Raw genomic sequence first — 27,568 nt, 5'->3', positions numbered from 1 at the left:
TAACTTACATACCTAAGTGCCCACTTTTGCGCACTGACTGGGCCATTTTCTCTTCAGTTTGTGCCTTTGCTTATTGAATTACCCCCTTCTGTCTAGCAAGATAACCTTCTTTGTCTTCATTATGCTGAGTCTGCTTATAGTTCCTAAAGGCCATTTTTATTCTTTCACTATAATTGCTATTTCTTTTGGAACCAAACTGGCTTCCTTTTCCTTGTGCTTTGTTAACTATTTTGAAACAAACAAAGGTCTGTTGCTTTAAGCATTGCACTTTTTAATTTTTCTCGCCTGCACTCCTTTCACGTTCTTCCACTCTGCCAAAGAGTCACTTACACATCTCCCCATCTCTACAAAGTCAGACTTCCTAAAATGTAACACCTTAGCCTCTAATCACAGAGATGCTATTAGCAGTACCCACATTAATGTGCATGTTGCAGGCAGGAGATGAGGCCTTGCAGTGCCAGGAAAATGTAGAGGTTATATGGGGTGTTCACTTCATCTAAAAGGGTAGGGAGCACTCTTTACAAAGGAAAGCTATAGGAAAAAGGAGTCTCTATGTACAAAAAAGTTCTCACTGTGCAAATGGGAGTTCTCACTGTAGAAAATAGGGGAGTGTCTGTAAAAAGTGGAGAGATATTGCACTGGGGCCATTAGCCACGCCAGTGGTTTGATCTAATTATAAAAGCATCTTTTTTAAATTATGATGTCTTGTTACTCTAAGGCACGGTCAGCCCACGTTCCCACAAAGAAAGAACATGTCACCAATATGTTTATTAACACATGGGTCCTTCCCTTTCATTCTAGCACTTTAAAACTAAAGAAAATCTCGGCTGGTTTGAATAGTTGAATGAAATTTACTTATAACAGTGGTTTCATGGGGAGATACCAAACCCAGTTTAAAGTTGGGTGTAGGGATGGTACATATTTTAATTATATACCTTTTTAGCTTTAGCTTTACACCCTGATAACAGAATAACTATTTATTTCAATTGTTTAAATGTGTGATTATTATTTACCTTCAAGTTACTGGTGCACAGGAAAGAGGGAACCTTTGCATGTTCATTGATCTGCATGACTTGCTACAGTATTATAATTAGACATTTTGTTTATCAAATTTGAGATGACTAATTTTTGGCTGATGTCCTCATCAACTGTGTGACTAAGTTGTTTTTTTAACTCATATAAACATATCCAGCACGATGACATAAAAGTTCCGATAGGTTGTGATTTGTGTAATGATAGATGTTTGCTTGTATAGGCTATATTTTAGTGTACTTATTTTCACCTACACATAGTTTAGGTTGCCAGTTTGTGAGCAGAACCAATATGCATGAGAAAGGAGCTTATTATTTTCTAGCAACCAAAGAAACCAGAGGTGTAAATGCTGTACGGGTCACTAACAAAAATGCAAGAAATGCAGACACACCAGATTTAATTTTGTAGAGCAAAATTAATGAAATGAGTTTAAAGGTGGGAGAGGGCACATATTTTGCAGAGTTCCTTGATTTGCAGTAGGGTACACAGCAGAGGCAGGCTGGGTTGGGTTGGCAGGGGGCATCTGCCGCTGGGCCAGTCCCATAGTGGGCTACTTTGGTGTGGGTCACTGGGCCACCTGCAGTTTTTCCCTTTAAAATGTTCCCAATAGGCTGCTGAGTCAAGTCTTGGCCATCCAGCCCATGATGCACAGCCATTTCCATTCTGCACACAGGCTTGAATTTTGCAACATCTCAGAGCTGGCCAAGATTGAGCCTCATCCTATACTTTTAGTGGAATGCATTCTGTACCTTCTAGTTGCATTTAAGAAGAGAAGCATATTTTTAGGTGCACTTTGACCAATGTAAAAAAAAAAGTTTTATAGGCCGTCCCGATGTCCCCTTAAGTTCTAACTTAGGCTAAACTGAAACATGGAAATATTTAATTTAATAAGGGTGAATCTAAAGTTACAGATGAGTGGACTTTGTTGTGACATTTACACTTTTGCCCAAAGCACCTCTTGAGATTTTTTCTGCCATATCACAAACCTAGATAATTCTAGTATGCAAAGGATTCTCCTGAAAGGTGAGGGTAGATATGCAACCTGAAGTGTCCTGGACAGGCCATCTAGGTTCACTGGTGCTAAACCGAGGTGTTTTACATAAAGATGAGCAGTTCGGATTTGGGTCAATCTGATGGACACACCAGATGTGTGTAAAGGAAAGAATAAGCTTGTTTCCATCCACCACCAATTTTATACTGAGTGTATGTAACATTTTTAGCCAGCCAACAATCTGTAGCCATTGGCTCTTACTGCTCACAATGGGGGTGATTTAGAGTGGAATACAAGGGCATTTGTGCTTTGTAATTTTGCACAACACATGAAATTAGCCACACTGCTCTACATAATTTCCACAGTATTTTCAGTTTTCAACATTTGCGACCCCTTGTGCTTCAAGAGGTGGATCAGGTGTGTTTGCACGCAAGTTCAGTACAGTAAGGGCAAATGCAAGTTGTGTGAGATCTGTCTTATTTTGGATCACATGTATCCATGAAATACATTCCTTACCAAGTATAAATTCTGCATCTTCACACAACAGGTGTAGTTTTTGAGTCAATGATGATTGCCACATGTTTGCACCAGATGCATCTATAGATTAGATTTATGGCTGCACGTATCTTATGATGCGTGTAGCTCAAAATACAGCTGCCGTGCTAGTTGTTAAATAAACTGGAATTAAACCCAAAAGTGACTGCACAGACAATGAAGTCAACTCCACGTCAGTGAATATATGAAAAGGAAACATTGAGGTACACTTGAAGGTAAGCCCACCAGTGGTATTTCTCCAAAAGCAGTGGAGGAAGGTGTAGGGTTAAATAATAGTGTAAAAATTTGTTGAGCATAGTGGGAAGTTGTGTGCAATGAGGCTGGCAATTCAACTGAAATTCCCCCTGCATCACCGAGGAGGGTAGCTCACCTTGATTTATGTCTAGGGTCAGTTTTGTGTCAAATCAAAATCAGGCCTGGTGTCCGCCCTGGCGGTGGAGTTGGCCTCCTCCTCTCCTCCACCTGTACTTTTCGTGTCATTCCCCCTGAACCCTCCCTCTCCTTCTCCTCTTTTGAAGCTCACTCCATCCGCCTCTTCTACCCCATCCATCTCTGCGTCACTGTCATCTACCGCCCCCCTGGCCCCACCTCCCTCTTCCTTGACAACTTTGCTAGCTGGCTTCCTCACTACCTCTCCTCCGATCTCCCCTCAATCATTCTCGGTGACTTTAATATCCCCATCGACAACCCCACCTACCCTGCTTCCAGCAAACTGCTCACCCTCTCTTCCTCCCTTGGTCTCACCCAATGGACCTCCTCCTCTACCCACTGCCTAGGTCACTCCCTTGATCTTGTCTTCTCCTACCTATGTAATCTCTCCGACTTCTCCATCTCTCCCTTTCCTCTATCCGACCACCATCTTCTCTCCTTCTCTCTCTCCTCTTCTCCTGCTCCCCTCCCCCTGCCCAAACCTACTCTGTCCATACGCAACCTCGATGCTCTTGACCCTGCCTCTCTGTCCTCCTCTCTCGATACCCTCCTTTCTCCCCTTTCCTCCCAGGCCTGCCCCAACCAGGCGGTCTCCCTCTACAATCACACCCTCACCTCCGCTCTGGACGCGGTCGCCCCTACCCACTCCGTCCACCCCCGCTGCTCCAAACCCCAACCCTGGCACTCCAAATTTACCCGCTTCCTCCAAAAATGCTCCTGTTCCGCCGAACGTCAATGGAGAAAATCCCGCTCCCTGGCTGACTTCCTCCACTTTAAATTCATCCTTTCATCCTACAGCTCTGCCCTCTCACTCGCTAAACAATCTTTAAATCCCTCATCTCTTCCCAGTCCTCTAACCCCCGCCGCCTCTTTGCCACCTTCAGCACTCTCTTGGCCCCCTCCCCTCCCCCCACCCCCTCCTCCCTGACTGCCTCTGATTTCGCCTCCTTCTTCTCCTCTAAAATCGAGGCCATCCGACTTGAAATCTCCTCCTCCACTCTCTCTTCCACCCCTCCCACTCTTCTGTCCTCCCCCCCCAACCACCTTCCCCTCCACTCCTTCCGTCCCACCACCGGCGAGGAAGTCCACTCTCTCATTTTATCCTCCCCCCCCACTACCTGCCCCCTGGATCCCATCCCCTCCCACCTTCTTCGCTCCCTTTCCCCCACCACCTGCTCCCACCTCGCTCACCTCTTTAATCTCTCCCTCTCCACTGGCATCTTCCCCTCCTCCTTCAAACATGCTCTCGTATCCCCCATTCTTAAGAAACCTAATCTCGACCCCACTTCTCTCTCGAACTATCGCCCCATATCTCTTCTCCCTTTTGCCTCCAAAATTCTCGAGAGGCTCGTCTGCAGCCGTCTCACCTCCTACCTTTCTGAATACTCCCTCCTTGATCCTCTCCAGTCTGGTTTCCACCCCCTCCACTCCACTGAAACTGCCCTGGCTAAAGTCACCAATGACCTCCTCTCTGCAAAAGCCAGGGGCCACTTCTCCCTTCTCATCCTCCTTGACCTCTCTGCAGCCTTTGACACCGTTGACCACCCCCTCCTCCTTCACACCCTCCAGTCTTTCGGCCTCTCCGGCCCAGTCCTGTCCTGGTTCACCTCTTACCTTACTCACCGTTCCTTCTCTGTCACCACCTCTGGGTCTCTCTCCCCCCATCCACCCTTCCAGTCGGGGTCCCTCAGGGCTCTGTTCTGGGACCCTTACTCTTCTCTCTATACACCTCCTCCCTGGGTGAACTCATCAGCTCCTTCGGCTTCAGCTACCACCTTTACGCTGACGACACTCAACTATACCTCTCCTCTCCTGATCTCTCTCCCTCCCTCCTCTCTAGGGTGTCCGCCTGCCTCTCTGCCATCTCCTCCTGGATGTCCTCTCGATTCCTCAAACTTAACCTTGCCAAAACTGAGCTCATAGTTTTTCCTCCCTCTCATACCCCATCCCCTTCTGACCTCTCCATCACTGTCGACAACACCTCTATCTCCCCTGTCCCCCAACTTCGCTGCCTTGGTGTCATCCTCGACTCCTCTCTCTCCTTTGGCCCCCATATCCTCTCTCTTGCTAAATCCTGCCGCTTCCAGCTGCGCAACATCGCTCGCATCCGGCCCTTCCTCTCCCAAGATGCCACCAAATGTCTTATCCACTCTCTGATCATCTCCCGCCTGGACTACTGCAACCTCCTCCTCACTGGCCTCCCCCACTCTCATCTCGATCCCCTTCGATCCGTCCTTAACGCTGCAGCTAGGCTTATTTTCCTCTCTTGCCGCTCCTCTTTTGTCTCCCCCCTCTACCTAGCCCTTCACTGGCTCCCATTCCCCTTCAGAATCCTCTTTAAGCTCCTCACACTCACCTACAAGGCCCTCGCCAACTCCACTGCGCCCTACATCTCCACCCTCCTCTCTATTCATGCTCCATCCCGCCCTCTCCGTTCTGCCTCTGACCGTCGCCTCTCTTCCCCCCTTATAACCTCCTCCCACGCGCGTATCCAAAACTTCGCCCGCGCTGCCCCCCTCCACTGGAACAAGCTCCCTCCCTCCATCAGAACTTCCCCTAATCTGTCCAGCTTCAAACGGGCCCTAAAAACCCACCTTTTTCTTAAAGCCTTTCTGTCTCCCACTTAACTTCCTACCTTATCTTCTGCCTCTGTCCCCCTACTCTCCCTCTCTCCCCTGCGTCTCTCTGTCTGTCCACCCCTCCCCTTAGATTGTACGCTCCTCTGAGCAGGGCCATCTCTCCTCCTGTTTCCACCACTTCTAACTCTGCTCTCCAGCTACTTAGCCCTCCTCCTCGAGGGTCCTCCACCCCACGTCCACTCTCGCTCCCTCCTCCCCCCTGGGGGTCTCCCTGTCTTCCGCGCCCTCCATCTTGGGCCCGTCGTTTGCGGATCCTCCCTCCCCCTTCCCCGCCCTCTCTAGCTGTGCATTGAGCGTACTGAGTTGCTGTGTTTACTGTACTGTGCTGTCTCCCATTGTATTGTGATTTTGTTTGTCTCTGTACAGCGCTGCGGATGCCTTGTGGCGCCTTATAAATAAATATTAATAATAATAATAATAATAATAATAAAATCAGCCCTGCTGGCCAGATCAGAGCATTACTTGCTAGATGCTGGCTATATGCAGAAATATTGTGCTCATATGTAAATTATGCATTAGGGGGTCACACCAAGTCTAGTAGGTGGCCACAGAGTTTTTTGACACCACAGAAACAGGGTGTTAGTCTATACTTTCAATAGGACACCTTTTGCACAATCCACGTACAAGTTATACTCTAATCTTATATGCATGGGGGTGGCATGTGGGGGGGTCTGAGTGGCATGTGAAGGGCATATTGGGAAGTCTGGGCACACACTATGGTGTTTTCAGCAAATTATCGGGTCAATCAGATGATAAACAACTGATTGACCCGATATCAGAGTAGTGTGTACCCTGCAGCAAGGAACAACTGTCATTCCAAAGGACATAATATTGTTGAACAAGAATTTTAAACTGAACTAAAAATCTTGTTCAATGATGGAACAATGTAGTTTCTATTCTGCAGTGCGTATGTACTCTATAGAATTGGAACAACAATTCAGCTATTTACCTCTTGTCTAACAGCTGGTGCCTGGGGGTCCTGAGGCGCTGTGAGGGTTTCTGCAGTAACCAGAGTCTGGGCTCAAACTTGATACTGTATATTCTTTTTTCCATTAATAAAGTTCTAACATCATCAAAATAATAGATGTCACACACAATACTAATGCTGATATTGGACAGAATGTGCGCACTGCTGTGTGTCCCACTGCCTATTTTCCATCATCATAGTAATGTGCAGACAATATATAGTATAGCTACTTAGCCTGGGGGGTGAATGGGCAGTTATATATAGTGTGGCTACTAACCCCAGGAGATGAGTAGGCAATTCCATCATCATAGACATGTGCAGACATGGCACCAGCCATATTTGTTAATGATAGACACAGGATGGCATAGTTTCATAACATTCTCTAAATGACTACACTGCTCTTGGACCAGATGAAGACCACAGATCTGAAGGTAAATCGTCTACAGTGTGTACACATGAATCGGCATGCTGATCAGGATTTTTTTTTCCTGCCGTTGGTAAAATTGCTTCAACTATTGTGTCATTAGCATTTGTTGTAGTGTGCACCCAGCCTAAGGAATCTATCAATGAGCATCTACTGCTTATGCAAGCTGATCATGATAATTGTCATCAGTAAAGATCTGTTCAGGACAGAGGAAGCTGCCTGTATGTCTAGATGACAATGGCTACATGTGTGTATGTATATATATATATATATATATATATATTTATATATATTTATTTATATATATTGTGACAAAGGGAGTGGTTTTCCACAGGCTTCTAAAAGAGGGGTTAGGTATTTAGTTGGCAATCTACAGAGAAAGATTGCAGAGTTACACATTTGTACAATAGTGCACCTAAGTTAAGGAGTTACAAGTGGAGGACATATGTGTGACAAAAGAATAGTAAACAGTCTGATTTAACTTACATATTTTGAAGTAGTTAAAATGGACCTCTTTCCACAGCTAGCAGCCAGCTGACAGGGTGTGTTTGCAATCAAACAGACCACCTGCAGAGGACTCCTTTTAAAAGACACGGTGGAATTGTCATCTGTCCATCAAGTTAGGACTGTGGGAAGATGGTAAACTATTCAAACCTTTTTTTTGCTTTTGTACAATATGACTGATGCCAGACAGTGGCTGGTGTCTAGGGAGCTGATCTCTGTTACTTTAGTAATTGAGTCACAAGAAAGTGTGTTCAACTTTATATTATGAATTACTTTGCCATCCTGACAGTAAAAAAATTACGCAACCTACGTAGACATTAACATGGAGCAAGTTTTGAGAGCTCTTATGTATGTGGCCGCTGAACAGCAAGAGCAGCAAGCTCAGCTACGATGACATTTTGACTCTATTTCAGTTCCGAGGATGCGGGAAAGTACCAAGCTGGCTCAACTCAGTACTTGGATTTTGGATGTTCGGGTGAGCTCGGTTTTCAGAAAATTGAGCCTGAGCATCCCTACTTATAATATCTCATGTAGAGGTATCTGGGGGTTTAATTGGAAGAGTCTAACATGGGTTCTATTAACTAATTGAAGTCAAGAACTACTATCAGGGTTCCTTCTTGGAGCAATTCAGTTTGCTCAAAGATCCAAGATATAAAACTGTGTGACCCTGTTTGGGAGCATACATTTTAACAAAGGTGAATAGTTGCTTGAAAATCTTAAACTTGACATGTATACCTCTGCCATCTCCTAGGATGGAATTGAAATTTCTAAAAAAGGTGTATGTTTAAATATTAAAATATCTTAGTATTTACCTTGTTATTGTACAATATGGGCCTGATTCATTCAGAAACGCAAAATTAACGTATTGTGCATTTTTTTAAAATGTGCGCACAATGGACATGTGCACGGCCATATTCACAAAGAGCAGATGTAAAAATACATCTGTTGATGAATATGGGTCTAGGTCTGCTCTGCTCTAATAAACAAAACACTGCAGGATGCGTCCATTACATATATGGAATATAAAGTCACAAAAGAACTCACACACAAAGAAAACTTTTCAATTATTGCCACCTGTTACTAATATAGCCAATAATGAGAAATCATTAATACATTTAAAACAAAGTTTATCTTAAGGTGGGTCTCTAAGACAAAGTCAAAGCCAATTTGTTTCTCCATGGATCATTTGTAAGAGCATGCATTTCTTCTCTGGAATATGTAATCCTTTAGTATTAATGGAGATTAGTCTTAGATGGTCATCATGTAGGGACATTTAATACAGTTACAAATGGCTTGTTGGACATACCTTTAACCCAATTCTGAGAAGTATCTTGTGGGGATCAGGTTTTATAAGTGGCATTAGTGTAATTGGGAATGGGAATAAATAATCAGAATCAACATGATAAATATTACTCTCATCTTATGAAACATGGGTATGAGATTATAACCCATGTTATATACCAGTCACACAGATATATTGACTCGTGGATGTGTGATAACTGCAGATGCAGGCTGGACTGGGGGGCAGGGGGGCATACGCCCCCCGGACTGGTCCCATAGTGGGCTACCTTGGGCTGGGTCACTGTGGCACCTGCATTTTTGTTCCTTTAAAATTTTCCTTATAAGTTGCTGAGTCCAGTCTTGCCCCCCGGCCTAAAATTTGTCAGCCTTCCCCTGGATAACTGCAATAATAATTATAAAACATTTTTCTATTTTTTTAAATGGAGATTACTAACATATGATATCAGTTGCCTAACAATATCTAAAAATAATATACCAATGTTAAAGAATATCTGGTGGCAGCTAAGAGATCATTATATCTTAAAGTTATATTACAATAACTAACTATACACTCAAATAAGAATTATAGAAAGGATGTAGTGTTCAGGCAATTGATTGTCAGCTTCTAATAAACAGAATTAACTTTTTACTCTGTTTGTAAAATAATATGTAATTAGACAAGTGTCCTGAAACAATCTAACATTAGACAAGTTAGACTCTCCTGTAACCACCTTATTTATCACTGCAGCTGGCTTGTTTTTTGTTTTTTTTCCGGCGAACTGACTTTTCTTTATGTTGTACATCTGGTGGAGAAACAGAATTGGTAGTTTCATGTTCTCGAGATCTACGATGTTGCAAAAGTTATTTAAATATTCAGGGTCTTTCAGGAAGGCACATTTTCCATTGTGTTCAACTTGTACACTCAAAGAGAAACTCCATTTGTATTTGATATTCTTGTTTCTAAGGGAATTTATAAGAGGGCGCAGTAAGACAAATCCTGGTAAATTTGAATCCTGTGGCTAACAAAGTCTATTCCTTCTAGATGTCTGGTTCTTTTTATAATCTGTTCTTTAATATTATAATAATGTAATCTATATATGATATATTTCTGTTTGAAGATCTTGGGGGCAATTGGACCTTAGTGCCCTATCAAACATGATTTGAGTGTCTGGTTCTTGGTCTAATATTACGTTGAATTATTTATTCAGGACATCTATAATCCCTAACTTAGCCAATGTGTTTTCTAATTCTTTTTAATTCCTGTGTAAAGTCAGAGTTTCTTTTTTTATTTACAAAACAATATCATCATGTCCTTCTTTATTTTCTTTCAGAGAGGTAAGTGACTGTTGCATGGGTTAAGTCCGACTGAAGACTAGGGGCCTGATTCATTAAGGATCTTAACTTAAGAAACTTCTTATTTCAGTCTCCTGGACAAAACCATGTTACAATGCAAGGAGTGCAAATTAGTATTCTGTTTTGCACATACGTTAAATACTGACTGTTTTTTCATGTAGCACACAAATATCAACTTTAAATTTCAGTGTACAAATAAGCTATCAAGTATTTGTGTGCTACATGAAAAAACAGTCAGTATTTAACTTATGTGCAAAACAGAATACTAATTTGCACCCCTTGCATTGTAACATGGTTTTGTCCAGGAGACTGAAATAAGAAGTTTCTTAAGTTAAGATCCTTAATTAATCAGGCCCTAGATATCACTGTTCTGACCCTTTTTTTTACAAGACTTGAAAGTCCTGCTTTCTAGGGGGAGATTTTAAATATTGAAATATTATTCCAAGATCTACTTTAGCAGGTGTTACATTAGGTATTTCAGTTGAGGTCTCTTTTTGTAATTCCTCTATCAGATTCAAAGTTGAGTAGTAGATATTGCATCTTTATTTGGCATTGTGAGGTAATGAAGCATATCAGATTTCTGTGAAGTCTATCTTGTCTTTATAGGTTTTTTTTTTGCTGTACCCTTTGTATTTTTTCCCATTTTGATTTTCCAATACGGGTATAGTACAAAAACGTATTTAGACGTATTCACCCACTCACTCTAGCATCCCCCAGGTCTGGTAGTCCTGTTTGGGGGTGAAATTTCTGCATTCTTGATCGTGCGTGCGGTCATTTACTCAGGAAATGCAGCGCAGTATCTAACTTACGGATGTGTGGCTCCACACCCGCCTCTTCTTCACCTCTTCTCCTTCCTCTGGCTTCCTCAACTGCCCAGACCTGTCAGATTCAATGTGGGGTACACTACTCGTGGTGCACAGTAAAGGAGGCGCCTGGTTCAAATTAGCTTACCCGCCTGCATTCTATTCCTGTCTTTTCCTGTCTCCATTTTTCCCTTTTTGTGCCTCTGTCCACCTTCCCATGTGTGCCTCTGCCCCCTGTCCATGTGTTCATTTGACAAAATGCCTATGTGTGCCTCTGCTTCCCTGCCCATATGTGCCCCTGTCTCCCTGCCCGTGTTTGCCTCTGTCCCCCTGCCCATGTGTGCCTCTGCCCCCCTACCCTTGTGTGCTTCTGTCTTCATGCCCATATTCGCCTCTATCTCCCTGCCCATGTGTGCCTCTGTCTTCATGTCCATGTCCATGTTTGCCTCCGTCTCCCTGTCCATATTCGCCTCTCTCTCCCTGCCCATGTGTGCCTCTGTCTCTCTTTTTGTCTCACAGTTTGTGTGCATGTTTCCCCTTGCCGCTCCAGTCCCAATTGTTCCTCCTCCATTTTCTCCCATCAGCATTTTACTATGATATGAGATTTATATATTTATTATTATTAGAATGCCGTTTTCCACTGTTGACTATGGTCTTATCCAAAATTCTTAATGTCTACTTATGAATTGAGTCTATGTTTCTTATATGTATTTCTGTTTATGTGTTTGTGTTTGCTTTTAAGATAATTGGTTCTCCTTTTGAATAGTTTTCTGTCATCGCCATGATTATATTGTATTGAAATCTTTTAGGCTCCTTATCTGCGCTATTCATCTTTTTTGAATTTTTATAGATACCTTAAAATATTGGCTCAGTAAGTGGCTTCAATTCAATACTGTGAACTGTCTCTGCTGGTTTTGAAATTTGTGTTGTAGCTCTTATTGCTGGCTATCCCATGGTTCCCAAGGGATCCCAGCGCTAAATTAAAGGGTGCCTAATATGCATGCAAGTGGTTCTTGTTTTAAATTTAGGTGCTTTAGTGGGGTATGCTCTGGTACATATGTAGGTAAGTGAAATAAACGTAATTACCTTGAGTGGCACTTTGCTCTGGGTCTGTTATCGTACTTGCCTGAAATCCAGACTCTTGGGTTCGTTTCTGGTTTAAAAAGATGTGATGTACACTATGAATTATACAGCAGAGGCAAAGCAATTTGATGGATGGGTATGGTGTTATAGGTAAATAGGCTAAAAAAATTGCACTACACTAAGATGTGGGTTGTTTCTTGGTACATTCCAAAGGTAATATATAACATGTAGAGTTTATTGAAGCGATCTGATGTGCTGTGACAATCTCAGTTACGGGAAAGCCGCAAGTTCCCTGAGTATGGTTGTCCCAATAAATTGTATTGTGGAGGAAATGGGAAGGTGATAATTTGAGAAGAAATAGGATTGAAGAGGCAAGTTGTGGGGTGAGATGAAAAGTTAGTGTTAGTTACAGAGAAAAATGAACTGAAGGTGGTTTGGAGAGTGTATAAGAAGGTGGGTGGGTAGGGGGGGTGGGGTGTAAAGTAGGTATCATAGTCATTCACTGTGTAGTAGGTAGTCCCTATGGGCAAAGAACCAATTTAGAGGTGGCAAAGAGATGTAAGGGTTAGAAGACTTAGGGGTCTGCATTAAAGTGCGATGAGCCATTAAAACGGAAAAAAATCAGGTTTCTCCGTTAAATGGCTATTGCTGAATGCATGAAGATCTTATGGCCAGAGAAATCAAGGATTTCTCCTGCTATAACCCACTTAAGATTTGTCTTCGTATTACCCATAGATTAATATGGGAACTGTGAAGTTCTACAATGCATGAAACTTTGAAAAGCTTTGCATTGCGCATAAAAGTAACGCCATCTCAGGATGGCGTTAGCTGCATTTTCCTATGGGATTCTGCTGAAGCCTCTCTGGTTACTCAGAATCCGTTACAGTGAAAGTGCTGTGCGCATGTGCTTGGCTGCTGTTAAACAGGAACAGGACTTTACAGAAGCGGAATCACTTTGCTGGGTATCCCAGAGTAGCCCCGGCATGATGCATTCCAGCGGTGCTTAAATATGCATCGCTGCGATTTGCAGCAATGCATATTTAGTGGCACCACATTTAGACCCCTTAATGGATACTAAAGAAGTCTAATAATTGCACACAGAGCGTCAGACTCTCCGTCCCCCACTCAGACTGCATTTTGAAACATACAAAGTCAGAAAAGTGATACTGAAATTCACAGAAAGCTCCTACAAAAGGAATTTCGGAGGATCACACTAAAGAAGAAAACACGTTTCCTAGGCAAATATAAGCTTTATTAGAAATATTGTTTAAGACTGAAATACAGCTTATTAGAAGAACCATCAATGTTTAATTGAGATTGCTGCACAGTACAGACAATTGCTATTTTCAGACAGAAACTTTTGCACCTAATGTTACTTAAGCCATCCTTCGAAACAATCACAAATGTTTATCATTGTCACAGCAACCTTTACACTATCTATAAGCAATGGGTCTGTACATGTTGAAACTCTGAACTTCTTCTTTATTTTATCACTGCAATACAAAACATCAGATTGTTTTGCCATCAGACTTATGACCTAGTTGACATCCACTTCAGAGTTGTCACTGCTTAATATGAGCCACAATAACTACACATATAGGGAAATTAAATAAGCTTTGTAAAAAGCAATCCATAATCAAGGTGACTTTTTTCTGTGTTTGTGTCTAGTCCTAAGATGTCTTAATGAGCTAAAAATAGACTTTCCTCATATTGTGCTAGAAAAAATTGCAAAATAGGCTCAAATATGTTTTACATTATGAGCAATTCAAAAAGATGAAAATGTCACAGTGAAAATGTCAAGTTAAAAAAGCCATTGTTCATAAGCAGGCTGTAAGAGCTATGGATATTTTGCAAAATTATTCAGTTCCTAAAATTGTTGTTTCTGAATTGTGCTAGCAGATAAGAGTAAATAGGAACATGTTAGTGCTTTTGTTGTGACTTTTTTAATAAGCCTAATAGTGTTAATTGTGATATTTTCTCTCACTGCAACATAAGTAGTCACAACACATACTAAAACCCCACAATTATCACCAGTAGCTGCAACTGCAACATGAGTTCAAAGAAAGAATACATTTTTAGGCTACTTTTTCCTACAAGACGTACCCTGCCACGAAATGCTTTGCCATAATTAGCTACACTGCCTGGAAAACATCTTTCTCCTCTGTCTCACCAATATTTTTCAGGGCCAACATCATCTTCCTCTTCAGGACAGGGACCACTCCCCTATTGTACTCTTATGTTTGCTGTTCCCCCCAATTTGTTTGTGGTGTAATGACTTGATTTGTTTTGTTGTGCCAAATAAATAGACCCATGCACAAAAACATCCTCATTACCCAAATTATCCTTAGGGCTGACTGAAACATTCATGTGAATTGGCAACAAACTGGTCCCGGTAATGTGTACTTGTGACAGGATGGACCGCCTATGCCACCCTGTCTGCTGTTGCTGGGAACCGGCTGGGCTTACTTTGCCACCGTTCCCTTATGTTATCCCAAATGCGCCCTCCTGCCGCAGTAGGAGGGGCTTACACGTGCTGACACCACTGGACTCCTTACCGGCATCCAGTACCGGGTTTCTTCTGGGTAACTGATACTATGAGTGTACCCCATTAATGGTGTACCTGGGCTGGTACTCCTGACCTCTTACTATGGATCAGGGAAGCTATGGATGGATCACCCCTGGCCTAACACACTGACCAGGGCTGCATGGGTAGCAGGCAGAGCGGTGGTACTGGAAAAGCTTGGGTCCAAACCTCAGAGACAGCCAGAGAACGGATTAGATTTAGGGTCTAATCTGCAGGTCACAGGAATATAGCGATATTGAAGATGTTTCCAAGCAGTTCTTTGAAGCAAGATGTTTACGATACATTACATGCTCAAACAGCTCACCTTTTATACAGTTGTGACATAACTCCTGCCAGTGGGTAAACCAGCCCCTTGGACCTAGCTGGCTCCAACCCGTCTAGAATATTCCCTCAGATATCAGGATGTAATCTAATTTTGCATTTAGCCATTGAACTTCCATATCAAATTCATTTTCTCAGATTTCCATCAGACCTCAGGATGTAATCTAGTTTTGCATCTAGCAACAATTTAACTTCCACATCACTTTGATTTCTTCAGATGTGCTGTCTCCATTGTTTAAAGCTCCTGTCTGTCTAACAGGACCTGCATTCAGGTAACGACCCCCTGTTGTGCGTTCAAGTGTTTTTCGACCAACTTTTTATGCCGAGTGATATTACATGCGATCAATGTTCCGATCGCTCGGTCCATGGACTGCATACACACTAGCCTTGTTTAGGACGATAAAGGGAAGAGTGGATGTCCCTTTAGCAACTTTTTACAGCCATGTTGTCGTGAGCAATGACTGTAATTTCGTACTCACTGTTGTGGATCGGTCGGAAGTTTATACACACTACAAAGTGGAAACGAGATTGGAACGAAAATATTAAACGGTACGACCAACCAAATGAGGCGACAATCGTCCATTTGGGCAGACTTTCGACCATCGTGTCACTGCACACACTGACCAGACTTTTGAACGAGCGGTCGTATGTCGGCTGTTTGAGCCGATTATTGTATGTAAACAGTGTAGTGTGTATCCAGCTTTACAAATGCTTATCAGAAATCAAACATATACCTCAGACATGAATGCATTTCCTCTAGCAAGGTTACAAACAAAAGCAAATCCCTTTCATGGCAATACATTTCCTACTAAAAAAGTGCAATACAATATCAAACATAAGTATATTTGCAATTATATACATAAGCGCCCTGCGCTATTTCCTTTAAATAAATTTATACCATAAGTTATTTATCAGTGATCCAGTCACAGTACTCTTACCTGGTTGTCTAGTGGGGATTACTACAATGTCCCAGGAGGAACTCAGTTGTGTTAGGCTGTTAGTCTTCCAGTTCGGAGTCCAAGGATGGAAGTTTGGCAACAACAGAGGTCCTCTCTGCAGCCAAGAAATGGAAAGAATGCTGCCTCTTGGTGCTTGGAGGTGACAGTAGACCCCAATGATCCCAGTGACAATGCCCTTTCACTGAGTTTACATAGGAGGTCTTCCAGCTCAGACTAACTGGTCCCAGTGCCTTAAGACTGCTGAGCCCCCTGACTTCTGGCTGCATGTGGACAATGGAGAAGGCACCCCTCCCTCACCACCACCACTCTAGTTAATGTAAAATGTCCAGACTAACCCACTGAGAAGACTCGGTCTGGATTAGTTATAGGGGTTTGGTCTAAGCATCCCCCTAACCTGTGTAAAAAAGACATTCATTTTTACACAGGTGAGTAGACCATTTAAATTACATTCTTGTGGTGTACATGTAAACACATGAAACAGCTCTTATAAGAACTATTGAGCCAATAATTGTTACTACTACTAAATCCTGTTTCTTCCTATGGTCACCCATGTCCCTACAATGCTGTGTTTTTGTGACCAACTGTATTCATTGAACCCAACATTTCTGAGCCAACACTCAGTCAAGTATTCACCAGCCCTGATCCACTGTACGTGGTCAGGATGGATTCAGCCACAGAAACCGCAAAATGGTGCTACAGCAGCTATGCATTGACCAAGCGGTATGAGTGGTTATAGGTGGAAGTGAAGGAGCCTGTTGGTTGCAGCAATTACCCTGCTACAACTGGGGTAACCACTGCAGTCTGAAGTTGACACTTAAAGGCATGGAGTGGCTGGCTTGGCCAAGCGGCACCAGAATATGTAATCAATGACAACTAGCCAGTGTAACCCCATAAAGGGGGGTTGAGCAAGATGGCAGTAAAAGCCCATCTCATTATAGTCCCTACAACTAGATCATAAATAAAGGACACATGTTTGGTATGTACTCAGAAGGACCTAAATTGTGGGACACGTTTCTGGGGTTGTACTAATTACATTGAAGTAAATAAAATAAAATTTATTGCCAAAAGTACATCCTATTTGACCCAGCTTGAATAATATAAAACACATTTGGGTAGGCTAAAAAATAAAAAAATATTCTCATTAATCAGTGGCATACCAAAAAGAACATTTTTTTGGTCATAAGGGGGCAAAAACTTAAGTCCATCACATGTTTGATTCTGTAGGCAGTTAATATTTTAACCATTTGCATCCCTCTGTTCAACTATATCCAATATTTCTTCTGCATTGACAGCAGAGGAGGTGCAAACAGCACTGTTTAGTTTATAATACAGGCTCTGATTACACAAAGTCTAGGTGCTGAATGCAAACAGACTTGGTTCTGGCTATTAGCATATGTGTTAAAAGGACTTTGCTTTTCAAATATCCCACATTTCAAACCAACTCATGGATCTGGTGCAGTGCTGGTGGGGATGAGCACTCCAGAACTGTCTTCTGCTAACTTAGTTTGGTGACTAAAATTGTAATTTGTTGGAGGTTATATCCTTTAATATATATGTACAAACCAGTTAGCCTTTTCTCAGCATGTAAAACTAACAACAAAGACCAGTTTCAAATATATTTTTCCATTATGTGCAACACACTACACAAAACATGTGTACTCTTGATCAAGGTCTTAGGGGCAGCAAATGGATATGATTTATCTTTTTGTTTTATTTCTTTTTTTTTTTAACAAGAAAAGATTTTTATTGAAAGTGCCAAGTTTTTTATAGTGTGTTGAATCTCTTTCTGTTCACGTCATCCAATGTTTCAATATTTCTCCCCTAGGTTTATTAGTATAGTTTTATAGTCAAGTATAGTTTTTTTTATATTTTTATTTAGTATTATTGCTATGTTACTATTTTAATGTTTTTTTATAGCTTTATCTAGTATAATTACTATTTTACTATTTTAATGTTTTTTTACAGTGTAACCTGATCAGTATGTCATTCGTTTGTAAGGAGCCCCAATTCTCCCTAGCACTGGACCGTGGAGAGCAGACCATAAATAAAACAGGAACATACAATGAGGACAATATAAATAAAGACATGACAACAAAGGGTAGGTAGAGTCCTGCTCATGAGAAAGCTTACAATGCAGTAGGAAAAGGGTACAACTGAGATAAGAGTAGCGAGTGTGTCTCAGAATAGAGATTAGGACAGGTGAGGGTGCACCAATGTGCATTATCCAAGTCGGAGTCATGCAGGATGTAATAAAGGGATGGATTTTCTTGTAGGCAGGAGTAAGAGATGGCTACCAGAGAGGAGGCACAAGTCAGAAGTAGATCTAAGAGATAGAGGTAGATGATGAGATAATGGATAAGAGATTTAATTGCATCTTGGGTAAGAAAAGGGTGTGTTCTAGCAATATTTCAAAGGTGGGGGAGACAGGACTGGATGAGAAGATGATGGGTGATTTGAGGGGAGTATTAATAGTAATTCTTTCCATGAGACTCAGGTGACACAGGCTTCATAGTAGCAGTTGATTGGCCATCTATTGTAGGCACCAGCAGATGTAAAGCTTGTAAATGCAATTTTGTGATAAGGAGTTAAAGGTAGATTTTTCAGTATTGCATGGCAAGCACACTCTTCACGTATTTTCTTTATTTGGTTTGTGTGCAGGAATGTAGATGTACAAATATTGTTTTTATGCTCCATCTTTCCATAAATATGTCTCTATGGGAGACATGAGTTGTTTACACATGACAGGTAGCCATAAGTGCTCCTCAGAAGTCTCTTCGGCTTCCTCCCAGTCTTCTCCCTACCAGCATTCTCCCCTATAAAGAAATGTCTGATAAGAAATTAAAGTACTTTTACCTAAATCTGTCTTTGTTGTCTGTGCGTTTATTTTATGTTAGGGGAAGTTATGGCATGACTGACCATCAACCGTTAAGGCTGGATACACAATACAGAATTTTCCGACCAATGTGTTTTCTATAACGTTTGTACCAACCACTGAAGTAGTAAAAAAGTCACAATCAGCGTGCCGATTCATGTGTACACACTATACATGTTTTAAAAGATTTACCCTGAGATCTGTGCTCTTCATCTGGCATAACTGTCGGCTGAAAAGTTCATGACTCTGTAAACTCTAAGGAGATCCTGATCATCAGTGCATACACACTGCAGTATTGGAACGGCATTGGAACGATATTTATAGTTCTGCTGAACAATGAAATGAAACAGTGATTAGAACTTTGGAATGACTATCATTCATCGTTTAAGGGTACATACTAATGCGATATTGGCCCGAACCGTGGCTTATTGCTCGATTGACCCAACAGTTGGCTGAATAACCTGTAGCCTATGCCTTTTATTCAAGTTTTCAGTTTGATCAGTGTATTTGTGCCTTAAAGGTTATGTCCCAATCAGGTATTCTCGTTGTAAGTAGTCTTTGTGTGGCTCAAATGTATAAAATAATATTGTTGTATAGACTGCTTTTCAGTGTAATGAATAGTGTACATCAACTACTTACAATTAAGTAGTCTTAGTAGCTCTTGATTATGATGAATTCCTTATTGTGTCTCTGTCTGAATTAATCCTGTGCTGCTTGCCTTGGTTTTCTGTCTCCCCAGATCACGCTGTAAACAGGATATGTTTGTCTGCCAAGTTTGTTATTAGTTTCAGCATTTGTTCATATGAATATGGCACTTAATACAGTAGAATAAAAAATTCAGAGTACTTACTAAAGTGGATAGTGACCTAGATAGAGTTGTTCAGTCCAGTCCGCTATTTACGTTAAACCACCAGAGCTAATTGTAACTCCACTCAATTACATTTTATGCATAATGGTTAAAAATAGTAATTGTAGCACCGATAACATTGGACATTAATATAAGAAAAGTGCAAGTAAAAAATCTGCTAGTGCTACGGTATACCTCAACGCATTTTGTCCCTTTACAGGACATTTTCAAGAGTCATGATATAGTGAACATTGACTGTCTTATATCCTGTCTCTTATTTGGGGCAATTTGCTAATTGGAAATAGACCAAATCACCGGTGTGAGTCTACTAAGCATAACGATGGTCTCAGGCCTTTGTGTGAAGTATAAAAGAAAAAAAGTAATTTAAACAGAGATCAGAAGACTATTCTGTTTATCCAATCTATTAAATACTATTTAATAGCATTAATATTGTAAACTCTAATTATTAAACTATTGTAATCCTGTCCTTTTGATCTATCAATCTCTTTAGGGTTTTACTTTCACCATCATACGGGAATGCACATATGTAAGGTGCTTGCTGATTATAATGAAATTATTGACATGCATAGGCTCAGATTCCAATTTTGCAGTAAAAACTAAGTGTAAACATAGGTGGTGCTATATCACTAAATGTGTGTCTTAGCCCTAATTTTATAAAGCAATGTTTGCATGCTATAAAAAAAAAGATGTACATAAGTGTAATGTAATCTAAAATTAGGAGGGTATGACTCTATAATGAATATGCATGTAAATCATTAACTCATATTTTGAAATGTGACCAAATTACAACTTGAATGAATGTAAATATGCTGAATATTCAAAATATTGTTAATGGTAAATAAACATAGCACCAAACAATTATCAATATACATCCATGCTAGTTATTTAAAATAATCTTAGCAAACTGGAGCAAAATTAGTACATTGATAATAAACCAAAGACAAATTGAATGAATTTGGGTACAAACCTTTTTATATAAAATTAATAACTTAAACAGCTATTAAAACCTAAAACATTATGTATGTTCACAAATGTTCTCTTTGATTTTTCCCTTAAAGGTTCTAGCTTAATTTATCCTTGTTTATAAGGAACTCACAAGAGGGTAACTTGCATATAAAAAGTATACGAAGTTCTTTAGGTTGTATAGGTGCTAAAAATTTTAATTTGACGATCCAGGAGACTTCTTCATTATTGATTTTTTTTATAAAATCCCCACCGCTCCAATTTTTTTTAACATATGAAATAACTAAAAATCATAAACCTTTTGGATCGTTATTATGAGTTTTGGAGAAATCCTGAGATACACTATGCAGCGAAGAACACCTTTAAATATTTTTTAGGTGTTCCACTATTCGTGTTTTTACATGGACATTTTCATAGATATATGACATTTGTTGAATCACAAGTCATAAAATATTTTATTTCAAAGGATTCCTGAGTATTAAGGAACATGTTGTTTTGCTGCTTCTGTAACTAATGTGATATAATTTTTGCACTTACCACAATGGAAAAAGCCTTTAGTGGGTATTATATCATTTAACCAAGTAGTTTTATTCTTTATTAATTCTAGAGGAATATGGTTCTTGGTGATTCTGGAACTCAGATTAGGAGCCTTCATGAAAACAACATTAAGTTGTGTATTTAAGATGTCGGGTAAAATGTTATCTTTTTCCAAAATATGCCAATCTCTTTTCAAAATCTGTTTCAATTGGTTAGATGAATTTGAGTACTGTGTAATGAAACATACTTCTTGTTTTTGTTCTTGGATTTCTTCCTTATGTTTGTAGGTAAGTAGATCTTCCCTCTCTATTACAAACTTCCTCCAGCTCTCAGTCTGGTAGCCTCAGGTGTGCAATTACCTAACACACTCATGTAGCTACTCATTCTGCAGCTCTAATTGGTGCTGCTGCCTTTATAAACCTTTTCCTGGCAGCATACCAATGCTAATGATAGTTCCTGCTTGACCTGGTGTGCCTTGTATCATGACCTGTTCTGCTATGACTGTTTGACATAGATTGTTTATAGGAATTGCTGTATTCTCCACTTCTGACTCTTGGCTTTGTTAAATGGATTTGCTCTCATATGTCTAACTGCTCTGACCCCTGGCGTGTTTAAAGTATTCCATTGTCTTCTCTACTCTTGATTCCTGCCTTTCTGACTCTGAGTTCTGCCAAATACATTCTGGAGACTCACTACCTGTTACCATAAGCGTGCCAGACTACTCTATATTAACCCTTGCCTTTCTGACTCAGAGATATTCTATTTTTAGCCTGGTTGCTCACTGCCTGCTGCCAAGTGCTGTCCACTTCATCAGACAAGGTCTAGACTACTCCACTTTAACCCTTGCCTGTTTGTCTCAGAGTTCTGCTAATATATCCTGGTAGCTCATTTACCTCTTATGTTCTATCCTCATCCACAGGCAGGTGCTAGGTCAACAAGTGCTACCACCTGAGTCTAATTCCTGGGAACAACTGAACACGGTAGAATGCTGCAAATTCCTCTTGGAGGGTGTTGCTAATGGTGATCATCTCGCAACACAGTTCTAGGACTTGATTATTTCACGATATTCTGTCCTTAAAAGTATGTAAATCTGAGCAGTTTTGTAATTTAAATTATCCTTCCGATGTACTTGACAGCCAATTAGGATGGTGTTGACTAGTGGCCAGTATATATCCATTAACATCCACTGGCTTCTGGAATGTTTTTATTTTAATCTCGTTCTTCGATCTCCAAATCCAAAAATTCTATTATTGTTTTTACTATATTTAGAGGTAAATTTAAGGTTGCATGAATTCTAATTACTGTACTCCTAGAATTGTATGAAGGACTTTTCACTCCCTTTTCATATCATCAGTACATCTTCAATTTAGCGTTTCCAGAGCACCAGGTTTGCCCCAAATTCTAGAGCTGATATTATGCGATCTTCTTCCTATTTGCTCATAAAAAAATTGCTGTAAAACTGGTGCCCAGTGCTATACCCTGTACCTGTAAATAGTACTTACCCTCATATCATACATAAATGTGCCCAGAATAAATGTTGCACTGTCCATAATAAAGATCATTTTCTCTCATCTAATTACTCTTCCTTCTTAAGAAAATGGTGTATGTTATTAATACCTATTTCATGTTGGATGACTGTATATAGTGCAGTGACGTCGCTGGAGACCAGCCAGCTACAATGTTCCCACTTAATCTTTTGTAGTACATGTTGCATTTGTGTAATGTCTTTTAGAAAAGATTGTTGCTGTTTGATGTAAGGTTAAAGGGGTAAAAAAAATTAGGCAGTTGTGGAAAAAATTCTGTAAAGTAAGAATGCTTTCAAAAATAGAAGTGTTAATGGTTTATTTTTATCAATTAACATAATGCAAAGTGAATAAACATAAGATAAATCTAAATTAAATCAATATTTGGGGTGACCACCCTTTGCTTTTAAAACAGCATTAATTCTTCTAGGTACACTTGCACAAAGTCGGGTATTTTGTAGGATTACAGTCAGGTGTATGATTAATCAATCATACCAAACAAGTGATAATGATCATCATTTTCATGTAGGTTGAAACAGAGTCATTAACTGAAACAGGAACAGCTGTGTAGAAGGCTTAAAACTGGGTAAGAAACAGCCAAGCTCTGCTACAAAGGTGGAAGACAGTTTCATGTCACAGGTCATGCACAATGGCAAGACTGAGCACAGCAACAAGACAAAGATTTCAAAGCAGACTGGGGTTTCAAGATGTGCATGTTCAAACTCTTTTGAAGAAGCACAAAGAAACAGGCATCGTTGAGGACCGTAGACACAGTGATTGGCCCACAAACTTAGTGCATCAGATGAAAGACACATTCTTCCCTTTGAAATCGGAAGATGTCCAGCAGTGCCATCAGCTCAGAACTGGGAAAAAACAGTGGGACCCAGGTACACCCATCTACTGTTGGGAGAGGTCTGGCAAGAAATGGTCTTCATGGAAGAATTGTGCCCAAAATCCATACCTTAGGTGTAGAAACAAGGCCATGTGACTCAACAGAAACATAGGAACTGGTGTGCAGAAAAATGGCAGCAGGTGCTCTGGACTGATGTGTCAAATGTAAAATATTTGGCTGTAACAGAAGGCAGTTATTCACCAAAGGGCTGGAGAGTGGTACAATAATGAGTGTCTGCAGGCAACTATGAAGCATGGTGGAGGTTCCTTGCAAGTTTGGGGCTGCATTTCAACAAATGGAGTTAGAGATTTGGTCAGGATTAAAGGTGTCCGCAATCCTGAGAAATACAGGGAGGTACTTATCCATCATGCAATACAATCAGGGAGGCGTCTGATTGGCTCCAACTTCATTTTGCAGCAGGACAACGACCCCAAACATACAGCAATGTCATTAAGAACTATCTTCAACGTAATAAAGAACAAGGAGTCCTGGAAGTGATGATAAAGAGCCCTGATCTCAACATCATTGAGTCTGTCTGGGATTACATAAAGAAACAGAAGGATTTGAGCCAGCCTACATCCACAGAAAACCTGTGGCTGGTTCTCTAAGATGTTTGGAACAACCTCCCTGCCGAGTTCATTCTAAAGCTGTGTTGCTAGAATTACATTTATCAATATACTAATTGCAGCAACTAATTTATTGGGGTAAGAACTATGGAAATGGCTATAGTTTAATGTATGAACTGCATCTGTATGTGGCACTGACATGTAGGACATAGGAACCACAAAGCAATAACAAAGCTAGCAAAAGAGCAACTTGCTAACAGTATCAAGATTGTTCAGTACAGCCAGATGATGAATGGCATTATCTGTTTAAACAGAAAATTACAAGGAAATATGTTCCAAAAAGCAGCAGTGGCATAGTTGATCAGCCTCTGCACTTGATACACATGAATGTCTGTGGACCAAAGAGCACTGAAACCCCTAGAAGAAAATGTTCTTACATTCATCGATAATTAGTCAATATTATCAATAGTCTGCTAATTAGATCAACTTTTAGAACCAAGCTAATAGAGGTCTTCCGCCTTTCCCGTAGAACTAGAATTGTTTGAGGTACACGGATGCCCCCGGGACACAAACGCTAAGGTAGTAGAAGCTTTTCATTATAGCCGTAGCACAGGGTATGGGAAACTGGAATACTGGAGGCAGGAACCATGGAGAGACCATGGGTCAGTAGCGAGCAGGAAAGTCTAGGAACTGGCCAAAAGTCGGGGCAGGTAGCAGACCCGAAAAAACAGAAACAGGCAGTTGTCAAGGAGCACAGGCGTTTGAGTAGACACAAGCCAAAAGGTCATTAGAGGTTAAAAGGTCTAGGACTGCAAGATATCCACAGGATAGAGCAAGTCAGCAGTCTGTGCAGCGCACTAACGCTATAACCGGAAGGGAGGCTAATCCCTCCCTGCCTTAAACACATAGAGTGGCCAATCAGAGAGTGCCATGCAGAGAGAACAATCAGTCTCCTGGCGTTGACCTTTTTGATAATGGAAAAGGGTCCAATGAATCTAGGCCCCAGTATCTTACAGGGTTGTCTGAGCCTAATGTTCCGGGTGGAACGCTAGACTTCATCACTTACTTTGAGGGAGCAATTCTTGTGATGACGATCCAAAAAGAATTTGAAGCGAAAAGAGGCCTGGAGCAAAGTGGAATGGACCTTCTTCCAAATAACTCTGAGGCCAGAGGCTGTAGGATGTATACCAGGAAGACCAGAAGGAGAAATGGCAGAAAGAGAATTGGCACTGGAATGAAACTAAAAATTACAAAAACATTGACACATGCAGGTAGAGGAATGACAGGCATTATTATAGGTGAAATCAGCCCACAGGAGCAAGGAAGAGCAATTGTCATGAAATTTGGAGATGTATAGCTGAAGAAATTTTTCAGAGGATTGGAAGAATTTCTTTGGTTAACCCTTTCAGTTTGTCTGTTTGATTGCGGATGATATGCAGGTGATAGGCTGATGTTGATGCCAAGGAGTATCCTAAACTGAGCAATGAATTGAGAGCCGCAGTCAGAGACAATATCTTCAGGCAGGCTGTGGAGATGAAAAATATGCCGGATGAACAGTGAATGTTTTGGCATTGGGAAACTTAGCCAGGGGAACGAAGTGGGCCATTTTACTAAAATGATCCACTACCACCCAGATGGTATTGTGACCAAATGAATAGGGTAAATCTACTATAAAGTCCATTAAAAGATGTGACCAAGGTTTAGTTGGACTAGGCAAGAGCATAAGTTGAGCCAGAGGGTAGCTTATGGCGCATTTGTTGCTGGCATAGTCCTCACAGGAGGGAATTAAAAATTTTACATAGGAAGACATGGAGGGCCACCAGATGATATGTGAAAGGATCTCAGTGGTCTTGGAAATGCCTGGATGTCCAGCAATTTTATTTTCATGGGCTTCAAACAATACCACCTTACTGAGATGGACTGGTACGTACAACCTGCCTTTAGGGTCTTTGGGGTACCAGTTTTTGGAATCGTTGAAGAATCTCCCTGAGATCTTGGCCTAACATAACGTGTATTGAAGAAGTTGGAATGTTATGAAGAAGTTCAGGCAGTGGAGAGTGGCAAGAAACAACTTTGGGTGAGTGCATCGGCTTTGATGTTCTTAGAACAAGGTCTATAAGGAAATGGTGAACTTACAGCGGGTGAAAAACAATTCCCAGTGTGCCTGCCTCGATTTCATGCATTTAGCAAATTCTTATGATCCATAATGACAGAGATGATATGCACTGCCCCTATAAGCCAGTGACGCCATTCTTCAAAAGCCCATTTTAGGGCCAGAAGTTCACAATTGCCCACATCATAGTTAGCCTCAACTGAAGTAGGCACATGGATATAACTTGTGGTCACGAGGGTCCTCTTGAGACAATATGTTACCTGCGCCAATATCAGAGGCATCTACTTCCACCACACAGGGTAAGTCCAGATTAGGATTTCTCGGCATGGGAACAGAAATGAATGCAGCATCAGGGGTATCTGCTCCCTTGCAGGTTAAGGCAGTTATTGGTGTCACCAGATCTGAGAAGGTATGAATGAATCTCCAGTCATAGTTTGTAAAGCCCAAGAATCTTTGGATGGCCTTCAGATTGGTTGGCCGCCCCCAATCCAAGATAGCTTTAACCTTACTAGGGTGCATAGAAAACCTAGCAGAGGAAATTACATATCCTAGAAAAGAGACCTTCTGGACTTCTGAAAACTCTACATCACCAAATAAAAAAAAATCAGTTTCACCTAAGCAACAAGCTCATGCATGGCAAACCTAGCAAAGTAACATTGAAACCAAAGTAGGTGATTGAAAGTAGCTATTGAAAAAGTAGAAAGAATAGTACCAACTCTACTTTCAGTTAGAAGATCCACAATATGGAAAAGACCATTCCAGGCAAAGGCCAATCCTCAATGGTCAAACAACACCAGAACTCTAGCCAGAGTCCTGTAAGGGGATGAAAAAGCTGCCTATTCAGGAGAAGCAGAAGTGCTCATATTATAAATAGTTTCAAGTGGGGATGTTCGAATAATGTTTATTCATATATATTACTGTACTGTGGGCCTGATTCATTAAGGATCTTAACTTGAGAAACTTCTTATTTCAGTCTCCTCGACAAAACCATGTTACAATGCAAGGGGTGCAAATTAGTATTCTGTTTTGCACAGAAGTTAAATACTGACTGTTTTTTCATGTAGCACACAAATATCAACTTTAAATTTCAGATTACAAATAAGCTATCAAGTATTTGTGTGCTACATGAAAAAACAGTCAGTATTTAACTTATATGCAAAACAGAATACAAATTTGCACCCCTTACATTGTAACATGGTTTTGTCCAGGAGACTGAAATAAGAAGTTTCTCAAGTTAAGATCCTTAATGAATCAGGCCCTGTGTGTGTTATATAGTTAAGTTGCTAGCAAAGTTTAGCCAAAAAGGCAT

This window comes from Mixophyes fleayi, chromosome 1, assembly GCF_038048845.1.
Source record: "Mixophyes fleayi isolate aMixFle1 chromosome 1, aMixFle1.hap1, whole genome shotgun sequence".
NCBI lineage: Eukaryota > Metazoa > Chordata > Amphibia > Anura > Limnodynastidae > Mixophyes > Mixophyes fleayi.
Note: the sequence above shows the minus strand (reverse complement) of the source record.